This window comes from Trachypithecus francoisi, unplaced genomic scaffold (assembly GCF_009764315.1).
Source record: "Trachypithecus francoisi isolate TF-2019V2 unplaced genomic scaffold, Tfra_2.0 Lachesis_group4, whole genome shotgun sequence".
Taxonomy (NCBI): Eukaryota; Metazoa; Chordata; class Mammalia; order Primates; family Cercopithecidae; genus Trachypithecus; species Trachypithecus francoisi.
Window position 1 is genome coordinate 9,419,004 of NW_022681469.1, and position 24,136 is coordinate 9,443,139.

General features: G+C 46.7%; 1 long non-coding RNA gene and 3 other non-coding genes across 4 annotated transcripts; 2 read left to right on the top strand and 2 right to left on the bottom strand.

Moving 5' to 3' along the window:
- The first annotated feature begins 535 nt into the window (after positions 1-535).
- Positions 536-607, top strand: TRNAC-GCA. The gene has a single exon. It is a non-coding gene; the product is annotated as a tRNA-Cys (tRNA).
- Positions 608-3,268: 2,661 nt separating this feature from the next.
- LOC117072847 lies at positions 3,269-22,833 on the top strand. Its single transcript, XR_004432973.1, has 2 exons — positions 3,269-4,230; positions 21,000-22,833. It is a non-coding gene; the product is annotated as an uncharacterized LOC117072847 (long non-coding RNA).
- On the bottom strand, positions 15,967-16,038 carry TRNAC-GCA. Its single transcript has one exon. It is a non-coding gene; the product is annotated as a tRNA-Cys (tRNA).
- TRNAC-GCA lies at positions 22,297-22,368 on the bottom strand. Its single transcript has one exon. It is a non-coding gene; the product is annotated as a tRNA-Cys (tRNA).
- Positions 22,834-24,136: the final 1,303 nt, after the last annotated feature.

A 24,136-nucleotide genomic window follows, 5' to 3' on the forward strand; every position in this document is an offset into this window, starting at 1 on the left:
TGGATTCTAGTCATGACTTGGTCATTAATCAGGTGTGTTTTGTTTGGGCATGATTTTAAATACTGTCATTTTTCTAGATCTGTACCATGTAGGGGAGCACATTAAACCAGTAGCTCCAAACCATGAGTCAGAATGCTGCAGGGAGTTGGTTAGAAGCACACATTGTCCCTAGGTCCTTTCCCAGAGAGTCTGGCTTAGGAGTCCTCAAGTGAAGCTCAAGAACGTTGGCTTTTACCCAGCTCTGCCCAGCCCAGCCTCACCTTTAAAGGGTCTGTTGAGCAACCAGTTCTTTGAGTCCTGCCCTTCTCGGCAAGTTTGAAGGATGTCCTGGCTGCAAAACCTCAGTGATTTTAATGTCCCTGCCTTCAGTCAGACACTGGAGGAGGAAGGAAGCTGGTTGTTAAGTAGAGCTGGCAAGCAGGTGTGGAGTAGGAAGGGGGTGTATCGTGACAAAGGAAGTACACATCTCATGATGGTGGCAGTCAGGGTGTGGCCATACAGGTTTATAGTTCTTACTGGAGACAGGCAATTAACTGGGGGTATAGCTCAGGGGTAGAGCATTTGACTGCAGATCAAGAGGTCCCTGGTTCAAATCCAGGTGCCCCCTCCCTACTTTCTTATGGGGTGATCAGACCCAGCACCAGGTCGTGGGGTCGGCAAAGTCCGGCAGAGTCAAAGGAATGAGAAAAAGACAGTTGGAGAGAGAAAGTGGGACTCTGGGGGCCATCGCTAGTGTGGAGGCTGGGAAAGCCCAGAACTCTGGGAGCCCATGCTATTTATTGGTGCTCAAACAAACAGGTGGTGAGGATGTGGGGGTGGAAAGGAAACAGTGTATCAAGTGAAGAGAAACAGGATAATGGAGTGCTAGAAGCAAGGAGCCAGCAAGTCTAGCCAGACATGCAAGCCCTGCCTCAGCTTCTCTCCTAACACTCGGCTTTTCTCCCAATATCTTTTCACTTGCTGATCACAATAGGATGTTCTACTCTTAGCTTTTCTTCAGCACATGGATTCATTCTGCAAAGGAGGAGAGATAGGAAGCAGGTCAGGTCTTCACTAGAAAGCCTCCCCTGACCCTAGAAGCTCTAGAGAAACCCAATTTCTTGAAGGCTAAATCAGTGCCAGGTCTGGCGAGAACTCTTTTTTTTTTTGCACATCCCAAGCCTCTTCATTTGGGGAATTCACAATTGTGTAAGTCTTGGTGGAAGACAGGATCCTGTCTCTGGTTAAGGAAAAAACAAGGTCAGATAATGTCCTCTCCCTGACTGTTGGTTTTGTAAATGAGGGTTCCTCAGAGAAAACAGAACCAATAGGGGCTGTGTGTGTGTGTGTGTGTGTGTGTGTGTCAGAGATTTTAAGGAATTGGATCATGCCATTGTGGGGGCTGGCAAGTGTCGTGTCTCCAGGGCATGGCAGCAATCTGGAGAAACAGGGAAGAGTTGAGGTTGCAGCTCCAGCCTGAAGACAGCGTGGAGGCAAAATTCCTTCCTAAGGGGACAGCAGACCTTTCCTCATAAGGTTTTCATCTGATCGGATGAGGCCCACCCACATTTTGGAGGGTAATCTGCTTTACTCGAAGTCTGTAGATCGAATGTTAATCACATCTAAAGCATACTTCCACAGCAGCATCCAGATTGCTATGGACAAACATCTGGCCACCACGGCCTAGCCAAGTTGACACATTCAAGGAAAAAAAAAATGTTTTTTTGAGACAGGCAGGGTCTCCCTCTGTCACCCAAGCTAGAGTGCAGTGATCTCCACTCACTGCAGTCTCCATCTCCTGGGTTCACAGCCTCCCAAGTAGTTGGGGCCACACGTGTGCACTACCACGCCCAGCTAATTTTTGTGTTTTTTGTAGAGATGGAGTTTCACCATGTTGTCCAGGCTGGTCTCAGACTTCTGAGCTCAAGTGATCCACATGCCTGAGCCTACCAAACTGCTGGAATTACAGGCATGAGCCACTGTTCCCTGCTGACACATAAACCTAACCAGCACACTTGGGAATGGCTTCAGTTTGGCCAACTATATTCCCCTAAACAAGACTATGAATGTTGAATAAATCCTACATAGAGGCAGGGTGAATTTGGAATTCATTGTGGAGATGGCAGAGCTCTGGCAATGGCAGTAGGGCCAGAGGCTGCAGCCAGTGTCTGTTGTGGTGGCAGTGACGGCTTCCAGGCCAGGGTGGGCTGAGGTCCTGCCTGGTTTGTTTCTGTTTGTTTGTTTTGAGACAGAGTCTCTGTCTCTTGCCCAGGATGCAGTACAGTGGCACGACCTTGGCTCACTGCAACCTCCGCTTCTGGGGTTCAAGTGATGCTTGTGTCTCAGCCTCCCAAGTAGTTGGGACTACAGACACCCACCACCACACCCAGCTAAGTTTTGTATTTTTAGTAGAGACGGGGTTATGCCATCTTGGCCAGGCTGCTCTCAAACACCTGACCTCGTGATCCACCCTCATCAGCCCCTCAAAGTACTGGGATTACAGGCGTGAGCCACTGTGCCCAGCCGGTCCTGCGTGTTTGATAAGCCTGGCTCTGCAGGCTTCTCTGAGGTACATGAGCTTCTTGCCATCCTGTGAGCGATTGCCCCCTGTGTCTACAGTAACCTTAGATGACGTCTTTAATTAAAGTACCCTTACCGGTACTAGGGATGTGTAACAAGTGATTACAGAAACGTGAAGGGAATGTGGATTGGGAATCTGGCACCATTAAACTTGAAGGTAATGACAATCTAAGTAGTTTGGGGGGATAGAAATCCAGAAGCTCACGTCAGACTGTAGAAAAGTTGAGTAACTTTTGCCTGCAGTTCCATCAGGACCCATTTGTAGTTCCCAGATTATAAATGGCCTCTGTGCAGGATGGCTGGTCCTACCAGTTTAAAGAAAGCAAATAGCTCACGTGTTACCCTATATGATCTGTCCTACGTGGGTGAAACTCAGGTCTTAGGCCGGGCACGGTGGCTCAAGCCTATAATCCCAGCACTTTGGGAGGCCGAGACGGGCAAATCACGAGGTCAGGAGATCGAGACCATCCTGGCTAACACGGTGAAACCCCGTCTCTACTAAAAAATACAAAAAACTAGCCGGGTGAGGTGGTGGGCGCCTATAGTCCCAGCTACTCGGGAGGCTGAGGCAGGAGAATGGCGTAAACCCGGGAGGCGGAGCTTGCAGTGAGCTGAGATCCGGCCACTGCACTCCAGCCTGGGCGACAGAGCGAGACTCCGTCTCAAAAAAAAAAAAAAAAAAAAAAAGAAACTCAGGTCTTTTCTGACTGTATAACAAAACTCTCTGATCTCCTGCCACCAAATAACTGAACTAGCTGAAAATGAGAGCCAGGGCTGATCCCCGTGGCTTGCCAAACTTTGATGTCCATGGAATCTGCAGCTTCCCCCAGTCTCCCAGCTGAACATAGGTCAGCGATTAAGAGGGTGGAACTTCAGGAATTCTAAGATGGATTTATGGGAGCATTTGGAAAACTTGATTTATCCCAAATCACCAACTCTACCTAATCTCCAAGCCTGCCCCTTCTTCCTGCCTGAAAGCCGACCAGCCCAGACGGAAGGATTTTCACTGCAAGAGATTGGTTTCCCCACTGCCCATTGTCCCTTGACCTACAGTGAGAGTAAGGTCTTAGTTGAGCCTGGGCACCAGTTGCTGGGAGGTGAAGACTCGGATACCAAAATCATTTCCAACTGGTTAATGTATGTCAGCAAAACTTCAAGACCGTGGGTGGATACAGATTACTGGAGTATTTCATAAAGTAGAAAGACTAATTTTAAATGAGTCTGAATTTTTTATTAAGCATATACCCAATTAAAATTCTATTTAAGATACCATAGCTGGAGCAGATGGGATAAAACTGTTTGCTCCGTGGGTGGACCTAAGCCTGGATTCACAGGAAGCCAATTCTAAATGCATTTGAGATACTAGGGATTTCTTGCTATAATGCAGGAAGAATCCATAGGCTTCAGGTGGTAGGTAAGTTAGAGGGGATTTATCACATACAACTTACCCTGGCTTAGAAAATACGTAGATGTGTGGAGCTTCTACATTCGTAAAAAGAATTCTGGTAGCTGTTCTCTGTGGACAGAGATGCTGGTGGGAGGGATGATAGCGGAAAGGGAGCCCCTGATTTCAGTGGGGCTAGGAGGATCCTGGGGTGTCAGAGTCCAAGCAGTGTGATACTTTAGCCCGAAGTGAAGTTTGGGTGTTATTCTCTGGTCTGTGCCATACAGGTCTTGGCTGTGACTCATCAGTGGTGAGGATTTTAGGCCTGAGAATGGGGAGCCCATCGTGGTCCCCTGGACGTGTAGATAGATCTGAGCTACCACCATAGCCGGCACAATGGAGGTTCCTTACCTCTGACCCATTCCCCAGGTCTGAATCTGCTCAAAGAACCTGCCTCCCTTGATGGGGAAGCCAAGCTTGAGAAAAGGACTCTGCCAAAATACCCAGTCATGGACAGTGAATCCTTCCGCCCGATTTCCCATATTAGGCCTTTCAGTCATTTGCCTGGAAACTACATGGGGAAGTGGGAAATATCCACCTAATTTTGGATTATTGGTGGCTCTGCTGCATCTGTGAAGCTTCTGGAGATCCAGTAATTTGGGTAACATCAGAACATCCCAGAAAAGACCACATCCTGCATCTTGCTTTATTTAGCTACCACCATCAGAGGTGGCTCGAGAGACCACAGTTACTACCTGTGGTGTGCTGCTCCCATGCAAAAGACTACAGACTGCAAGGTTTTCATCACATAATAATGAGATGAGCCTTAGAGGACAGACCAAAAGTTTCCAAACAGTTTACCCTTTACCTATTCTTATTTTTATTTACTGATTTTGGAATCTGACTCCAGCTTCCTTTCCCTTGCTGGAGCCCATGATCTGTATGTGTCTGCATGGAGGAGAGAGAAGAGGCTGATGGGATCAGGTCAGTCCTCTGGGAAGTCCCAGCTGACTTCCTCCATCATCTCGCTCCCTGCCCGTAGTCTCACAGAGCCTCCCAGAATCCTGCTTTTCCTCAATCCATGGTCTGGGTAGGCCAGGGTGTGAGTCTGCAGCAGCCCCAGATGGGAAATCCCGAACCTGAGGACACAGAGCTAAAGTCCAGGGTGCGGCACTCTAAGCTCAAAAATCTAAGCCCATTAGATTTCTCATGCCCATTGAAGGCGGGCATGAGACTGTGGCTGGTTCATGTACTCCCGTGCCACAGTGGAAGCTGGGTTCTGTGGAGAATACAGCAGGACTTAGGGACATGGCCAGCTTTCTCTTGGGGATCACATGGATGTGCCTGGGGAGATTCTGGAGAACTCTGCAAAAGTGCTGGAGTGGTACCCAGAGGGCTGGAGGAGGCAGGGGTCTGTGCCTTACAAACTGTAAAGTCTGTAAAATCATTTGAGGACTGTTGAGTCTGCACTTCAGAGATGCTATGGGTCAGGGATTAGATAGGCTGTGTCATTTTTCCCCCAAGTGGGTGGATTGGGTGGGGCTTATGACCCAGGATCAACTTTGGTGATTAAAAGCAAAACAGGGTAGGGGGCACCTGGATTTGAACCAGGAACCTCTTGATCTGTAGTCAGATGCTCTGCCCCGGAACCATACCTCCAGTCACAGGAGGGTAGTGTAATTAACACCATTTTCATGTGTTGACACACCAAGAGCAAGGCCAAGCTCTGCCAGTTTGGATGTCCAGGCCAGTTCTGTTTCTTTGAACTCCGGCGCCCTCCTGTCACTAATACTTGTTTCTCCATCATCACTTCTGTGTGCACCTGGCTGAGGACACCCTGGTGTCCTCATTGACCTTTATAAATGGAGAGACCCTTCAAGTCATCCAGAGAATTCTCTTAGTAGCAATTGTTGAGCATCATGTGAGGTGTGCTAGGCTGGGGACAGAACTGTAACTAGGTGACACCACCTTTCCCTGCCCTGAAAGGAGACCCAGTGGTTGTGTCTGGAGACTTGTATTTGACATAGAATACTGTTCGTGTTAATTTGTTAAGTGAAAAGCAAATTAAAAAAAAAGAAAAAAAAGATACTCAAACAATAAGTCTTTTAAAAATGTGGCACATATCCACCATGGAATACTATGCAGCCATAATAAAGAATGATATCATGTCCTTTGGAGCAACATGGATGGAGCTGCAGGGCATTATCCTTTGCAAACTAACACAAGAACAGAAAACCAAATACTGCATGTTCTCACAAGTGGAAGCTAAATGATGAGAACACATGGACACAGAAGGGGACACTACACACTTGCACTTACTTGAGGGTGAAAGGAGAAAAGATCAGAAAAAATACATATGCATAGTACATGGCTGACGAAATCATCTGTACATCAAACCTCCGTGACATGAGTTTACCTATGCGACAAACCTTCACATGTACCCCTGAACCTAAAATAAAGTTAGGAAAAAAAAAATGTCTACAGTGTACCATTTGTAGGAATTTATCCTTCAAAAATATTCCTATAATTGCATGAAGACACATATATGTGGAGATTCGTGGACAGCGGTTTTTAAATTCCTCACAGCAAACACTGGAGACCATCTAAATATCCATTGGCAGGGAACTGGATAAAACCAGGCTTTGTCTTCTGCCCTGGAGGGGATGAGGAGAAGGTGGAGATGCAGAGAAGCAGAGGATGCTGAGGGGACTCTATACCTTGGTCTTCTGAGTCAGGTAGAAAACAAGTCATCCAAAGAGAATCGAGGAGGTAAGGTGGGAATCATTACTTGGGAAGAAGGGCAAAGTGTGAACCAGGCATGGTGGGAAATGGAGAAGAGGTGAATTAGAAAGGAATGGAATCATTACTCATTAGGAGAGAGGCACTGGTTGAGGTCAGACTGGCATAGATTTGCAGTGGGACCATTTGTCTGGCTGTACAATTTACTCCAGCAAAGACTGGCTCCCCCAGAGCAAAGATGGGAAAGGCCAATGGCGAGTGTGTCCGCGGAAGCAGAAGGGCTCATGAGGGAGGTAGACAGACCACAGGCCAAGCCCTCAGAGGAGCCGGAATCATGACTGAGAGGCCAAACATGGGGTTCATAATAGGCAGGCAGATAGCTGAACCCCAAGGTGTCTCTGGGGTCATGGGAACAGAGAGAGGTAGACAAGATTAAGGTCAAAATGAGGATAATGAACCATTTTCTGTAACAGTAAGGACAAGTAAACATCAGAAGAGGTGTCATTGAAGGAGTTTTCTGATTCTAAGATCCCGAAAGAGAATAAGTGATGATCAAGTTTGGCTATGAATGCTGAACAACCAAAATAACAAAGGATTAAAGCAAAATGGAAAGAAGCAACCAAACCAGAAGCTTAAAAGCTACCACGTAAAAGTCCACAGCTAGGTGGTCCGGGCATGACTTTTCATAGGGTCAAGAATCCGAGTTCTCCTTTCTGACTGACTGTCTGGCTTGGCTTTCATCCCAGCATGCCATCAGCCATATTAGCATCTCATCGACCTCCCAGGCAGCAGGAGATGGAAAAGACAAGTCTTTGCTGTAGGGACACCCATCACTTTCACCTGCATCTCATTGACCAGCCTTATGCCTGTGGCCTTACAGCTCCAAGAGGGTCTGGGAAATGCAGATTTCCTTCTGGGAAGCCATGTGCCCAGCTGATAACCAAGAAGCAGAGTAGAAGATACTACTGGAAAATGCTGAATCTATGCCTCACCACACCCGTTGAGAGCAGCAGTGAGTGGAGTTTGTGTACGTTCGTAGAGGCAGTAGGATGGAAATCTCGGGAGGCCTTAGCATTGGAAGCACATTGCCATAGTGTTTGACATTCCTGAGGACAGAAGGAGAGGCAGGTGAGGAAAATAAGATTATTAGCCTGGTTCTAAAAAGATCTCGTTTGTGGAGTCCCGTATATCAGAGAAGACATGAATGGTGAGAGGAGAGAGTGGTGGAAGGAGATAGCTTTGAGAGAGGAGAAGCAGGGAGAGATGGTGGAGGAGCTGGGGTTTGGGGGGCAATGTGGAGAATGAGACTGAGAAGGTGACCCCACCCTGTCCATTCCAGAGGTTGAAGGGGAGGGATGGCTTCAGGGGAAAGCTGGCCTTCAGGTGTACAAGGATGGATAAAAAGGCAGACTTGCAGAGAAAGGCTAAGGAGGAAGGAGACTGTTTACAGAGTAACTGGAGGGCTGGCGGGCTTGGGTGGAGGGGCTGAAACAGTAGTGGGGATACAGGAAGGAGACTATCCCGAGAGACCATTTACACTAACAGAAGGCATTGGACGGCAGGGACGCGAAAGGGGCAAGTACCCAAGTTCTAGGCCAAAGCTCTAAGTGTTTGTAAAACTGGAACAGCAAAAGCTGCTTCTTAAAATCCTTAAGATTTTGTGGGTATCTAGTGGGCATATATATTTACGGGGTGTATGAACTGTTGTGAAACAGACATGCAATGTGAAATAAGCTCACCATGGGGAATGGGGTATCCATCCCCTCTAGCATTTATCCTCTGAGTTACCAATGCCACTTTTTAGGGGGGCGGAAAAAAGTACTAAATAAAAAGTTCACATATCTTGTTAACAAAAGGAATCTACTTTAATGAATAGGAAATTATGAAGCGCATCATTGAAAATAAAAGAAGCTCTGTTTTTCAGGCCACTACATCTTACATTAATAAGGAGAGTCACAGGATACAGAATATTTTCAACTCAGGGGAGTACAGCAAAGCACCATTTGCTAAATGATCAAATTAGAGCCTCAAGTGACACTACACTTGGCCAGGCTCTCTCTTCAGTGCCTGCTTCTCTGTTGTGTTTTCCAGCCATTCAGTGTAAAGATAGTAAGACTTTCTTGCTTTCAGATAGTTTTATTACAGGAACATTTTTTTAATCTATCTAAAATATAAACTACTGTTGTGTACAGAAATCTGAAGAATTATTAAATGTATTTTAGGTACTTTTTGAAAAGGTTCATAAAACATGATTAGTATAAGGAATACTAAAAATCATGAATTGGTGCTTCTGAATTCTATGCTGTATAGCTGAACCTGCATGAATGTTGAGATTTGTGTCAAAAAAGCTGTTTGTTGTCTAAAGCATAGGATGCCATGACATCCTCTAGTTTTTGAGATGGTTGATATAATTCAGTGATCCCTTCTGCAGAAGTTTGCTTTTAAAGCTTAACTATGACAAAAATTGCCTCTGATAGTTGGAACATCTGAACACAATATAGCACTTTCCTTATACTTCAACATGTTGACATTTAATCCTCTGCAAACCGTCTTGGCCTTCTAAGGGTTTACTCATTGAGTGACAGATCTTGGTGGTTTGTTTTGTAAATAGAAGACCAATACCACCCCATCCCAGGCAGAATGACTGGATCCAGAAGGGGTAAAATTAAGACAACTAGGAAATGCTGAAAGAGCCTTTGTTCCTGAGAGATGCTGTTCTGGTCCAGTTTTAAGTGCTGTCCACATAAGTGTGACATGAAAATCAATCTTGGGTCCCCCAAATCACCCAGCTAAAGGGAAAAGTCCAGCTGGGAACTGCTTAGGGTCAACCTGCCTCCCATTTTACTCAAAGTCACCCCTCTGCTTATGAGATAAATCTGTATCAGATTGCCTGTTTTAGAGAGGCTCATCAGAAATGCAAAAGAATGCAACCGTTTGTCTCTTCTCTACCTATGACCTGGGAGCCCCCTCCCAGCTTCCAGTTGTCCCACCTGCGCCTGGCATTGTCCCACCTTTCCGTACAGAACGAGTGTACATCTTACACATATTGATTGATAGCTCATGTGTCCCTAAAATGTATAAAACCAAGCTGTGCCCCAACCACCTTGGGCACAGGTTGTCAGGACTCGCCTGAGGCGGTGTCACAGACGTGCACCCGCAGCCTTGGAAAAATTAACTGATTAACTAATCCTAATTAACTGAGACCCTTCTCTAGATATTTGGGGTTCACCTAAGGATGAATAAGAAGAGGCAGAGTGGGAACAATGCAGTCTTGGGCTAAGGAGACTTCTTGGAAGCTCTGCTAAAGTGGGGTCTTGCCCTTCGCTACAGTCTAGAGCCCCCTGAGAAGCTTTCACCATGTCTGGGCCCCACTCTAGATGTTCTGATTTAATTGGTCTGGGGTGGGGCACGGGAAATGGCACTTTTACGGACTCTTCAAGTGATTCTAGTTTATACCTGGGGTAAGAACCACCACATTCTAGCCTCACCATTTGCTGGTTTCAGGAAAAAAAGAAAGAAAGAAAGAAAGAAAGAAATGTTTATTCTAGTGTCTAATAAGGAAGAAGTTAAAATGTGGGCACCTATGTAAAAATGTCAAAATTAAAAATGCGGAGGGGGTGTCTGGAATCGAACTGACGGCCTCTTGGTCTGCAGTCCAATGCTCTAACCCTGAGCTACACCCCCTCCTGCTGTTGTGGGGGTCAGTTAATGTCTTTGACTTGTGCAGTCACACCCAGATGACCAGTTACCTATGCGTTGCTACTTCATAATGGAAGCTCCTAGGAGCTGTCAGGCCTACCTCAGTGAAAGCTCATTGACCTTGTGCATAACAAGAGGCAGTTCCCCCTCCTCAAATACCCCCGTGCCTGTGTCTTCCCTGCCTTGGGTCCTTGGTTGCGGGCAGTACCCTGGAAAAGCACTGCCAGTGGCTGCTAGAATGCCCTTGAGAGTCAACCTCCATTACCTCTTATGGTGGGCACGTACAAGAGAAACTCTGTGTGACAGAGGTGTCTGTTCTAACACACTTAGTGACAGAGTTGGGCCTGGCTCTCCTGGTCCAGTGTTCCAACACAACTACAATCTAGGACAGAAGGTGATTCTTCCAACTTTCACTTCTTCAATTAATTTAATGGCGAATGATAGAGAAGGAGCGACTCCAAGAAATAGTGAGAAGTCGGTAGCAGAGTAGATTTCAGAATCCCCAAAAGCGTTAAGAGGGCCAACATTAACACAGTTTCAAGGACTAAAATATGTTGCTAGAGAACAACCCCACTTGACTCATTTTTGTCTTTAAGTGACAGGGTATTTTCCTGTCGTCCAGGCTGGAGTGCGGTGAAGCAATTATAGCTCACTTCAGCCTCCCAAGTAGGTGGGACCACAGGTGTGTACCATCATACCCCGCTAATATTTTTTATTTTTTTGTGGAGGTGAAGTCTCACTCTTTTGCCCAGGCTGGTCTTAAACTCCTGGCCTCAAGCGATCCTCCTGCCTTGGCCTCTCAAAGTGCTGGGATGAGAGACATGAGCCAGTGTGTCCAGCCTCCCACGTGACCTTTCTGATGGCAGGCAGAGCCCTGTCCCTTCTAGAAGGAACACTTGGAGTAATACTTGGGTTAGCTCCTTTTCACCTCCTCAGCTGTGCTAAGGCCCTGCTAAGGCTCTTGTCACAGGAGCTGGTAAACTGTCTCTTCAAACTGCCTTTCTTTCCTACTGGAATTTTCTCCTTTACCCACAGGCCTTTGCCTTGTAGTCCTGGGCACCTTCTCAGAAGGCAGCCAGCAGCCAGCCACTCCTCTCCGCTCCTGGCCCAACAACCTCAGGAAACACTGACTTCCGCAGTGATTTCTATGATAATGTTAAAATCCTCTGGCTTTCCCTTTTCTGCAGTAGGGTGGACTGCCAAGGAAGATGAGGAGGATTGATGAGCCTGCAAGAGCACAGCATTCCCCACTGGCAGGGCCTGGGCAGCAGCCTGGTGGGCGAATCACCTGAGGTTGGGAGTTTGAGACCAGCCTGACCAACATGGAGAAACCCCATCTCTACTAAAAATGCAAAATTAGCCGGGCGTGGTGACTCTTGCCTGTGATCCCAGCTACTCGGGAGGCTGAGGCAGGAGAATTGCTTGAACCTGCGAGGCGGATGTTGCGGTGAGCCAAGATCATGCCATTGCACTCCAGCCTGGGCAACAAGAACAAAGTCCAGAAAGTCGCAGGAGACCCTGGATATCGCTGGATGCTGGAGGCCCAGATGTCAGTAGTACAATGATGAATGGGCATTTCCAGGAGGAAGTCTTATGCCCCACCCGTGATGAGGAATCAGGAAGGAGACAGCCTTGCACAAAGGCAGATACAAGAAGGGCTAAGCAATGGCCGGGCGCGGTGGTTCACACCTGTAATCCCAGCACTTTGGGTGGCTGAGGTGGGCGGATCACCAGGTCAGGAGTTGGAGACCAGCCTGGCCAATGTGGTGAAGCCCCATCTCTACTAAAAATACAAAAATTCGCTGGGCGTGGTGGCGGGCACCTGTAATCTCAGCTACTCAGGAGGCTGAGGCAGGAGAATCTCTTGAAACGGGAAGGCGGAGGTTGCAGTGAGTTCAGATCGCACTGCTGCACTCCAGCCTGGGCGACAGATAAATTCTGTCTCAAAAAAAAAAAAGTGTATATTTCATGGATTGTTGTGTAGATTGAATGAGCTAAGCTGGGTAAAGCACATAAAACAGTACTGGCACGTAGTAAATTCTGTATACCGTTTTGCTGAACAGATAAAAAGCTCAGAGGGAAATCAGGTAACATTCATGAGAGCCAATAAACAAGAGAATAAAAACCCACATGGCAGGAGAAGGTATCTATTGCACATAACTGATGAAGGGTTTATTCCCAAAATACATAAAGCATTGCACAAGACAGTTAAAAAATAGATAAGTTATCTTAATGAAGATAAAAAAGGAAGAAGAGACTTGAGCAGTCACTTCACAGAAGAGGACATCCAAGTGACCAATAAGCCTATGAAAAGATGCTCAAACCTCATGAGTCTAGAAAGGTGCAAATTAGGCTGGGCGTGGTGGCTCACGCCTGTAATCCCAGCACTTTGGAAGGCCGAGGAGGCTGGATCACCTGAGGTCGGGAGTTCAAGACCAGCCTGACCAACATGGAGAAACCCTCTCTACTAAAAATACAAAATTAGCTAGGCTTGGTGGCACATGCCTGTAATCCCAGCCACTCAGGAGGCTGAGGTAGGAGCATTGTTTGAACCCAAGAAGCGGAGGTTGTGGTGAGCCGAGATTGCGCCACTGCACTCCAGCCTGGGCAACAAGAGCAAAACTCCATCTCAAAACAAAAAGGAAAGAAAGGTGCGAGTTAAACCACAGTGAACTATCGCTGGAATTGGTGCTAGGATGGTTTAAATGAAAGAGACTGATGTTACTCAGTGATGATATGTGGAGCCATAGTAACTCTCATCCCCTGCTAGTGGTGATAGTGTCATTTGCTCTATCCACTTTAGAAAACCGTCTGACCTTATTGGCTAAAGCCAAAAATAGAAACACCCACTTCCTCGACAATTGTATTCCTAGATACAGAGATTAAAGAGTGTCTATGTACGTGCAAGATTCTTGTTCATAGCAACATTCCTTTCAATCTTCTATATCTTGATTTAGGAGGTGGGTACATTTGTGTGTATGTGTACAGATTAATTGAGCTGTACGTTAAAGATTTCTGTACCTTATGTAAGTTATATTTCAGGTTAAAGTAAATAAAAAGGAAGATGTTGATACTTTTTTTCATTTCTGGAGTGTCTTAGTTGATTCATTTAAAAAACATATTTGGTGATTTTTTTAGAGTCTTTTGCTCCTCAATTCAGTTTCCATTTCCCTTTTATTTAAGAACATTTTTGTCTTTCAGTTTTCAATTCAAAGCTTTCATCACCCCACCATTTAATAATATTTCTTTTTATATGTTAGGTAGGCAGCTAGTAGCATATTAAGGAGGTAGAATATTTGTCCTCGCTTGCCAAGAATTTTTTTAAAATCATGAAGGTATGTTGGATTTGATTGGATGTTTTTCTTCATCTACTTGAATGACGTGATTTTTCTCCTTTAATCTGTTGTCTTAGTTTAGATTTCTTAGAAAGAGACTCTGAAACTAAAATGTAAGAACAAGTAGTTAATTTGGAAGATAAGTTCAGGAAACACCAGTGGGGAGTGGGAAGTCAGACAGAGAAAGCAAAGAAACCAGTAAAAGGTGGTGTCAATCTAAATAACAGGCAGAGAGAAGCTCTCTGAAAAGCAATGTAACTTATTTAGGGAATGAGCATTGGCAATGGGAATACAGATGTCATAGTAAACTATGTTTGAGGAAGTTGTAGTAAGAGAAAGGTTTTTTTTGTTTGTTTGTTGTTTTTGCGTCGGGGACGGAGTTTTGCTCTCGTTGTCCTGGCTGGAGTGCAATGGCGAGATCTTGGCTTACTGCAACCTCCGCCTCCTGGGTTCAAGCGATTCTCCTGCCTCAAGAAGCAAGGTAAAAGACACTGGTGGAAAACGCTGACTCTGCCTCACCACACTCCTTGAGAGCCACAGTGAGTGGAGTTTGTGAACATTTGTAGAGGCAGCAGGATGGAAATCTCGGGAGGCCTTAGCATTGGAAGCACATTGCCATGGTGTCTGACATTCCTGAGGACAGAAGGAGAGGGAGGTGAGGAAAATAGGATTATTAGCCTGGTTCTGAAAGTGTCCACTGTTTGTGGAGTCCCGTATATCAGAGAAGACATGAATGGTGAGAGGAGAGAGTGGTGAAAGGAGATGGCTTTGAGAGAGCAGAAGAATGGAGGGATGGTGGAGGAGGAGTTGGGGTTTGGAGGCAATGTGGAGAATGAGGCTGAGAAGGTGACCCCATCCTCTGTGTGGCCCATGCCAATCTAAGATGTATGTGGATAAAGTTAGCTACCAAAATTGAACATAAAGAAAAGAATGGAGAACCTGGATCTGAATCAGGGACCCCTTGCTCTACAGTCAAAAGCCGTAGCCCTGAGCTATGCCCCCATGGCACACTGAGGTTAACTAGTTAATATATTTATCAGTATGGGAGCACTCAGCTTTGTGAAATTAAATGATGGCTTCCCTCCAGGACTGACTTTCTGGAAGCTGCCAGATCTGATTCACAGCTGGACACCTTCCCTCAGCTCTGCCGCTCACCAGGCCTGTCCCTGGGTGGAGCCATGAACAGGAGAAAAGGATGGAAGCTGCCTGCAGAACCCCCAGTCATTTCCCATTGTTTTTTGGGGTTAACCCAAGAGCTGGCGACTGGTCTCCAAAACACTCCACAGACTCTGACCCAAGCTCCCAGCCTAGCTCCCTTTTTCCGGCAGTGAAGACAGAGTGGACAAATATAACTGATGATAAACTGCCTAGCATGATATTAGCACATAGTAGTGCATAGTAAGCGTTCAAAAAGTAACACCAGTTCCTGTCCTTGTCTTTTGGCAAACCCCCAAACCAGTATCTGTTATGTCTCCTAAATGACCTCCTTAGACAAAGGACTTGACCTGGTTCTTCATTGCAGCACACAGGACTCCCTGTGGCCCACAGAACAAAGTTGGAATTCCAAATCATCTCATACGAACAGACTCTTGAGTCTAATCCCCTACCTCCAAGCCTTGGGCCACAGTCACAGAGTGGGCTGAAATTCAACTGCAGCCGCAGAGCTACAGGAGTTGGGTCTGCAGGGGCAGCACTGCAGAACCTCTATCTCCCTTGTTAGAGTCGCTGAGCCAGGCTTTTGGCCTACAAGGTTGAAGCAAGGGTGTGAGTGAGCTCTGGCGTGGGAGAAACCAATTCTCCAGGGGAAAATATCTGCCCTATATGGGAACGCTGCGTGCTGTGATGTGTCTCCCCAGGTCTGGCCACCACTCCAGTGCACAAACTGTTGCTGTGGGAAGGAGCCAGGAGGGTGATAACTTGGGATACCATTCCCTGTCTGTTTCTGGGAAACCTGCTGTAGTACTACTCTCTGGTCTGCCCTGGAAAAACCCAGAGGCATTCTGCATGACAGCTGGAGAAATTACATGTATAGGGGGAGCAGGGAGCTGGATACCAAGAATATGAGGGGTACCCATGGAACTGGTGCTGGAAGAGATGAGAAGTTATCCAGCTAGGTGCAGCTGGGTAGGCCTGATCTATAGCTTCCCGTTCCAGGGAAAATCATAGGTGGAATGGATGAAAAGAAACTGGAATATGACCAACAGCTTCTGTGAAGAACATAACAGCTTGTATGAATAGAAAAAGTGCAGTAGGGGGCACCCAGATTTGAACTGGGGACCTCTTGATCTGCAGTCAAATGCTCTACCCCTGAGCTATACCCCCTACTTGTCATGAGTGTTTAATAAGCACCTTTCATGTTGGTAATCACACCCAGCAGTCCTACAGCACATTGAAAGTTCCTGCTTGCTTTTAGAGAGTAAGACCAGCAACAGATTTTACCACAAACTCACCCTAGAAAACTCCATCCCCGATTCCCAAACCCTAGCCCCTGCTCACATACCTGCACATCTCCCCGCTTTCCCTCAGTCTGTGGTGACGGGAGCAGCTGGGAGGAGTGTTCCCGTTTACTGCTGGAACAGCCTTTAGGTCTGCATGTCTGATTTCTTCTTGTTTACAAAATAGCTGTTTGGAGACGCAAATTGAGACACATGCAATACTGACACATAAAGATATCTCTTAGTCTGGGATCATTGCATTAAATCCAGTTCATGAAACAGCTGGGGAAGTTCCCTGGCCCTGACATGGATTGGAGAGTAGTCCTGGGAAGCATCATGGAGACAGCATAGCATGAGGACCACACAGCTCCTCCAGGTTTTGGCCAGAAAACTCCTCTGCTAGTGTGGAAAGCTCTACCCTGAACCTCCATTCCCGGTGCATGACTGTTTTTAATGTTACATATATTTTTATAACTTATGGGAAGTTTTGACTGGTTGGAGCCCACCACAGTGCCACAAAGCCTCCGCAGCCAGACTGCCTTTCTAGATTCCTCCTCTGGGCAGTGTATCTCTGTAAGAAAGGCAGTAGCCTCATTCAGGGCCTTGTAGGTAAAACTCCCATCTCCCTTGGACAGAGTACCTGGGGAAAGGGGTGGCTGTGGGTACAGCTTCAGCAGACTTAAACTTTTTTGCCTGCCGGCTCTGAAGAGAGCAGTGGATCTCCCAGCACAGTGCTCGAGCTCTGCTAAGGGACAGACTGCCTCCTCAAGTGGGTCCCTGACCCCCGTGCCTCCTGATGGGGAGACACCTCATACAGGAGAGCTCCGGCTGGCATCTGGCATGTGCTCCTCTGGGATGAAGATTCCAGAGGAAGGAGCAGTTAGCAGTCTTTGCTGTTCTGCAGCCTCTGCTGGTGATATCCAGGAAAACAGCGTCTGGAGTGGACCACCAGCAAACTCTTAGCAGACCTGCTGAAGAGGGGCCTGTTAGAAGGAAAACTAACAAACAGAAAGCAATACCATCAACATAAACAAAAAGGACGACCACGCAAAAACCCCATCCGAAGGTCACCAACATCAAAGACCAAAGGCATTTCTCTATTGCTCTGTCTTTCCTTTCCTTCACTGTCTCCCTCCTTCCCTTCTTCCTTCTCTTCTCCTTTTTTTTTCTTCTTTTGAGACAAGGTGTTGCTCTGTCATGCAGGCTGAAGTGCAGTGGCATGATCATAGCTCACTACAGTCTCAAGCCATCCCACCTTAGCCTGCTCTCTAGCTGGGACTCCAGGTACATACCATCACACCTAGGCTCATGACATTTCACAGGACATATGCGCAGAAAATGGTGGCATTAGCATGATTTGAGGGTGAGGTTTTTGGGCCTCTGATGTCAAAAGGCCACCTCAGGCACTTGCACAGACCCAGCTGAAGAGTCAGTTGTCTCAACCAGTTTTAGCTGGACAGGAGCTGGCCCAAGTGCCTGAAAAACAACTGAAGTGACCATCACCATGTGACCTATGAACATTATCTATACAGCCTCCTGTGAAAGTTAAGTTTCTGCATTCAGCATTGAGGCTTTCGGGTACAGTGGCCTTCAGCTTCATGGAAAAAGGAAAATAATAACAAGAAGCAAGCAACAAAAAGCAAGCAGGGCAGGTGGGTCTGATCAAATCAATCCCCCCGTTTCAAAGCAGGCAGGAAACAACCTGCCTTGGGGGTTCGGGGGTTACAAGGCACAAGTGAACCACTTGGAAGTGGCCCTGGAGCTTCCCTTATTTTTGCATCTGTGACCTTCACCATGAGACTTTGCAGATCTTCCCACTAGAGGCGGAACCTGCTTCCCTGCTCTTGAGTTAGGGCTGACTTGCTTTGATGAATGAGACGTTAGCACATGTGATGCAAACAGAGGCTTGAAAGCTGCTTGCATAGTTGGGCCTCCCCCTTTGCATTTCTGCTGTCACAAGAAGAATGTCCCCTTGCTAGCTGCTACTCCTCCAGCTGGGATTGTAGAAGGAACACACATGGGCAGACTTGAGCCCAGCTCAGACAGAAACCAAGCACAGATGGAGCCACAGCTTGAAGCAGACACCAGGTCAAGCCCAGCCTACATCAGCTGATTGGCATCCATGCTACTGACCTATGAGCACGAGAGTACATGCTTATGGTTTCATACGGCCGAATTCTGGGATGATTTGTTGTGACACATTGTTATGGAAATACCTGACTAATACAGCCTTGATTCTTACCCCTGCCTCTCCCCCAACCCCCATCCCCTATGCCCATCAGGTACTGAGTGAGGGAATGGGAGGAGACAGTTGAAGGAGTTCAGGTTGTGGCTTCAGGGTAGAAAAGTACCATTAGACCAGTGAAGGGTCTCTGGGAAATGGAGAGGTGAACTCATGACCAGAAGAGCAGTCTCTAGTCAGTTGTGGTAGAGTTGCCAATTTCCATAAGCTGGCTGGGAATGAATACAATTTACAGTGCACCATAGCATCCTTGGGTGTGGCGACACAGGTGACATATGTAAGGAGGAGTATCTACCAAGCAGGGGAGTTTAGTTCAGGGGTAGAGCATTTGACTGCATATCATAGAGGTCCCTGGTTCAAATCCAGGTGCCCTCTCCCTGTTTTCTTTTCAGTCACTGAACATGATAGGATGTTCTATTCCTAGCCTTTCTTCAACACATGGATTCATTCTGAAAAGCAGGAGAGAGAGGGGGCAGGTCAGGTCTTCACTAGAAAGCCTCCCCTGACACCGGAAGCTCTAGGGAAACCCAATTTCTTGATGGCTAAGTCATTGTCCACAGGTCTGAGGAGAACTCTTTTTTTCTTACACATCTCAACCCTCTTCATTTGAGGAATTCACAATTGTGTAAGTCTTGGTGGAAGACAGGATTCTGTCTCTGGTTAAGGGAAGTACGAGGTCAAATATGTCCTCTCCCTGAATGTTGGTGTGTGAATCAGGGTTCCTCAGAGAAAACAGAACCAATAGGGGCTTGTGTGTGTGTGTGCACATAGATTTTAAGAAACTGGATCATGCCATTGTGGGGGCTGGCAAGTGTCATGTCTTCAGGGCATGGCAGCAATCTGGAGAAACAGGGAAGAGTTGAGGTTGCAGCTCCAGCCTGAAGACAGCATGGAGACAAAATTCCTTTCTTGGGGGACAGCAGACCTTTCCTCATTAGGTTTTCATCTGATTGGATGAGGCTCACCCACATTTTGGAGGGTAATCTGCTTTACTCAAAGTCTGTAGATTGAATGTTAATCATATCTAAAAAATACTTTTACAGCAACATCCAGATTGGTATGGACAAATATCAGGCCACCATGGCCTAGCCAAGTTGACACATTTAAAGAAGAAAATTTGTTGAGGCAGACAGAGCCTCCCTCTACCACCCAAGCTGGAGTGCAATGGCACTATCTCCACTCACCACAGCCTTCGTCTACTGGGCTCAAGAGATCCTCCCACCACAACCTCCGGAGTAGCTGGGACAGGTGTGCACCACCACGCCCAGCTAATTTTTGTATTTTTTGTAGAGATGGGATTTCTGCCATGTTGCCCAGGCTGGTCTCAAACTTCTGGGCTTCAGCGATCTGCATGCCTCAGCCTACCAAACTGCTGGAATTACAGGCATGAGCCACTGTGCCCTGCTGACACATAAAATTAACCAGCACAATTGGGAATGGCTTCAGTTTGGCCAATTATATTTCCCTAAACAAGACCATGAATGTAGATTAAATCCTACATAGAGGCAGGGTGAATTTGGAATTCATTCTGGAGATGGCAGAGCTCTGGTAATGGCAGTGGGGCCAGAGGCTGCAGCCAGTGTCTGTTGTGGTAGCAGTGGCGGCTCCCTAGCCAGGGTGGGCTGAGGTCCTGCCTATTTGATGAGCCTGGCTCTGCAGGCTTCTCTGAAGTGCATGAACTCCTCGTCATCCTGTCAGCAATTGCCCTCTGTGTCTCCACTCACCTTATATGACATCTTCTTTAGAAATCATAGTGCCCTTGCTGGTACCAGGGATGTATAATAAATGATTACAGAAACATGAAGGGAATGTGGATTGGGAATCTGGCCTCATTAAACTTGAAGGTAATGAAAATCTATGCAGTTTGAGGGAATAGAAATCCAGAAGCCCATATCAGTCTGTAGAAAAGTTGAGTAAGTTTTGCCTGCAGTCCCATCAGGACCAATTTGTAGTTCCCAGATTATAAGTGACCTCTGGGCAGGATGACTGGTCCTACCAGTTTAAACAAAGCAAATAGCTCATGTGTCACCCTGTATGATCCATTCCACGTGGACTGAAGCTCCGCCTCCCAGGTTCCCACCATTCTTCTGCCTCAGCCTCCTGAGTAGCTGGGACTACATGCACCCGCCACCACGCTCAGCTAATTTTTTGTATTTTTAGTAGAGACGGAGTTTCACCACATTAGCTGGGATAGTCTCGATCTTCTGACCTCGTGATCTGCCCGCCTCGGCCTCCCAAAGTGCTGGGATTACAGGCGTGCGCCACTGCGCCCGGCCACAGGAGGCCAATTGTAAATGCATTTGAGATACTAGGAATTTCTTGCTATAATGTAGAAAGAATCCATAGGCTTCAGGGGGTAGGTAAGCTGGAGTGGATTTATCATACATGACTTGCCCTGGCTTGAAAAATACATAGGTGTGTGGAGCATCTACATTCGTAAAAAGAATTATGGTAGCTGTTGTCTGTAGACAGAAATGCTGGTGGGAGGGATGATAGCGGAAGGGGAGCCCCTGATTTCAGTGGGGCTAGGAGGATCCTGGGGTATCAGAGGCCAAGCACTGTGATACTTTACCGCAAAATGTTATTCCATGGTCTGTGCCACACAGGTCTTGGCTGTGACTCATCAGTGGTGAGGATTTTAGGCCTGAGAATGGGGAGCCATCGTGGTCCCCTGGATGTGTAGGTCTGAGCTACCACCATAACTGGCACAATGGAGGTTCCTGGCCTCTGACCCATTCCCCCAGTCTGAATCTGCTCAAAGAACCTGCCTCCCCTGATGACAAGAAAGCCAAGCTTGAGAAAAGAACTCTACCACAATACCCAGTCATGGACTGTGAATCTTCCTGCCAGATTTCCCCTAATAGGCCCTTCAGCCATTTGCCTGGAAACTGCATTAAGGAGTGGGAAATATCCACATAATTTTGGGACTATTGGTGGCTCTGCTGCATCTGTGAAGCTCCTGGAGGTTTGGTATTTTTGGGAACATTTAGAATATTCCAGAAAGGACCACATCCTGCATCTTGCTTTGTTCAGCTACCACCACCATCACAGGGGGCTTGAGAGACCACAGTTACTACCCATGGTGTGCTCCTCTCACCCAAAAGACTACAAACTGCAAGGTTTTCATCACATAATAATGAGATGAGCCTTAGAGGACAGACCAAAAGTTTCCAATCAGGGTACCATTTACCTATTCTTATTTTTATTTACTGATTTTGGAATCTGACTCCAGCCTACTTTTCCTTGCTGGAGCCCATGATCTGTATCTGTCTGCATGGAGGAGAGAGAAGAGGCTGATGGGATCAGGTCAGTCCTCTGGGAAGTCCCAGCTGACTTCCTCCATCATCTCGCTCCCTGCCCGTAGTCTCACAGAGCCTCCCAGAATCCTGCTCTCCCCCAGTCCTTGGTCTGGGTAGGCCAGGGTGTGAGTCTGCAGCAGCCCCAGATGGGAAATCCAGAACCTGAGGGCACAGAGCCAAAGTTCAGGGTGCAGCACTCTAAGCTCAAAAATCTAAGCTCATTAGATTTCTCATGCCCATTGGAGGTAGGCATGAGACTGTGGCTGGTTCAGGTATTCCTGTGCCACAGTGGAAGCTGGGTGCTGTGGAGAATACAGCAGGACTTAGAGACATGGCCCAGCCCTCTCTTGCGGATCACATAGATGTGCCTGGGGAGATTCTGGAGAACTCTGCAAAAGTGCTGGAGTGGTACCCAGCGGGCTGCAGGAGACAGGTGTGCCCTACAAACTTTAAAGCCCATAAAATCACCTGAGGGTTATTGAGTCTGCACTTCAGAGATGCTGTGGGTCAGAGATTAGATAGGCTGTGTCATTTTTTGCCCAGGGTGGGTTGGGAGGAGCTTATGACCTAGGACCCACTTTGGTGATTAAAAGTAGACCGGTGTAGGGGGCACCTGGATTTGAACCAGGGACCTCTTGATCTGCAGTCAAATGCTCTACCACTGAGCTATACCCCCTGGCCATAGGCAGATAGTGTAATTAACACCCTTTTGATAGTGTAATTAACACCCTTTTGATGTGTCAGCACAGTAAGAGCAAGACCCAGCACTGCTGGATTGGATGTTTAAGCGGTTCTGTTTCTCTGAATTCTGGGCTCACTCCTGTCACTGATACTTCTTTCTCCATCACTTCTGTGTGTACCTGGCTAAGAACACCCTGGTGGCCTTGTTGACCTTTGTAAATGGAGAGACGCTTCAAGTCATCCAGATAATTCTCTTAGACAGTAACAATTGTTGAGCATCATGTGAGGTGTGCTAGGCTGGGGACAGAACTGTAACTAGGTGACACCACCCTCCCTGGCACTGAAAGGAGACCAGAGTCTGTGTCTGGAGACTTGTGTTTGACATAGACTACTGTTCATGATAATTTGTCAAGTAAAAAGGAAATTGCTTTTGTAAAAAAAAAAATAAAAAAAAAAAAAATAATACTTAGTTTTTAAAAAATGTGGCACATATTCATGGAATACTATGTAGCCATAAAAAAGAATGAGATCATTTCCTTTGGAGCAACATGGATGGACCTGCAGGGAGTTAGCCTTAGCAACTAACACAAGAACAGAAAATCAAATAATGCATGTTCTCACAAGTGGGAAATAAATGATGACAACACACGGACGCAGAGGGGAACACCACACACTGGCACCTACTTGAGGGTGGATGGTGGAAGGAGAGAAGATTGGAAAATAATACATATGCATAATACGTGGCTAATGAAATAATCTGTACATCAAACCTCCGTGACATGAGTTTACCTATGCGACAAACCTTCACATGTACCCTGAACCTAAAAAAAAAAAAGAAAGAAAGAAAAGATGATTCTCTACAGAGTATCACTTGCAGGAATTTATCCTTCGAAAATATTCCTATAATTGCATATTATAGGAATAGATACTTCAGACACATGTATATGGAGATTCACGATAGTGGTTTTTTAATTCCTCACAGCAAACACTGGAGACCATCTAAATATCCATTGGCAGGGAATTGGTTAAAACCAGGCTTTGTCTCCTACCCTGGAGGGGATGAGGAGAAGGTGAAGATGCACAGAAGCAGAGGATGCTGAGGGGACTCTATACCTCGGTCTTCTCAGGTAGAAAACAGGACATCCAAAGAGAATCAAGGAGGTAGGCTGGGAATCATTACTTGGGAAGAAGGGCAAAGTGTGAACCAGGCATGGTGGGAAATGGAGAAGAGGTGAATTAGAAAGGAGTAGAATTATTGCTCATTAGCAGAGAGGCACAGTAAGGAGAAAAGGTAAACATCAGAAGAGGTGTCATTAAAGGACTTTTCTGATTCTAAGATCTTGAAAGAGAATAGTTTGAGTGATCACATTTGGCTATGAATACTGAATGATTAAAGTAAAACCAGAAGCATCAAACAAACCAGAAGCTTCCTTATCTGCCACTTAAAAGTCCACAGCTAGGTGGTCCAGGCATGGCTTTCCATAGGGTCAAGAACCCGAGTTTTTTCTAGCTGTCTGGCTGGCTTGGCTTTCATCCCAGCATGCCGTCACTCACATCAGCATCTCATTGACCTCCCAGGCACTAGGAAGATGGAAAAGACAAGTCTTTCACTTTCACCTGCATCTCATCAACCAGCCTTGTGCCTGTGGCCTCACAGCTCCAAGAGGGTCTGGGAAATGCAGTTTTCCTTCCAGGAAGCTGTGTGCTCAGCTGATAAATAAGAAGCAGGGTAGAAGACACTGGCGGAAAATGTTGAATCTCTG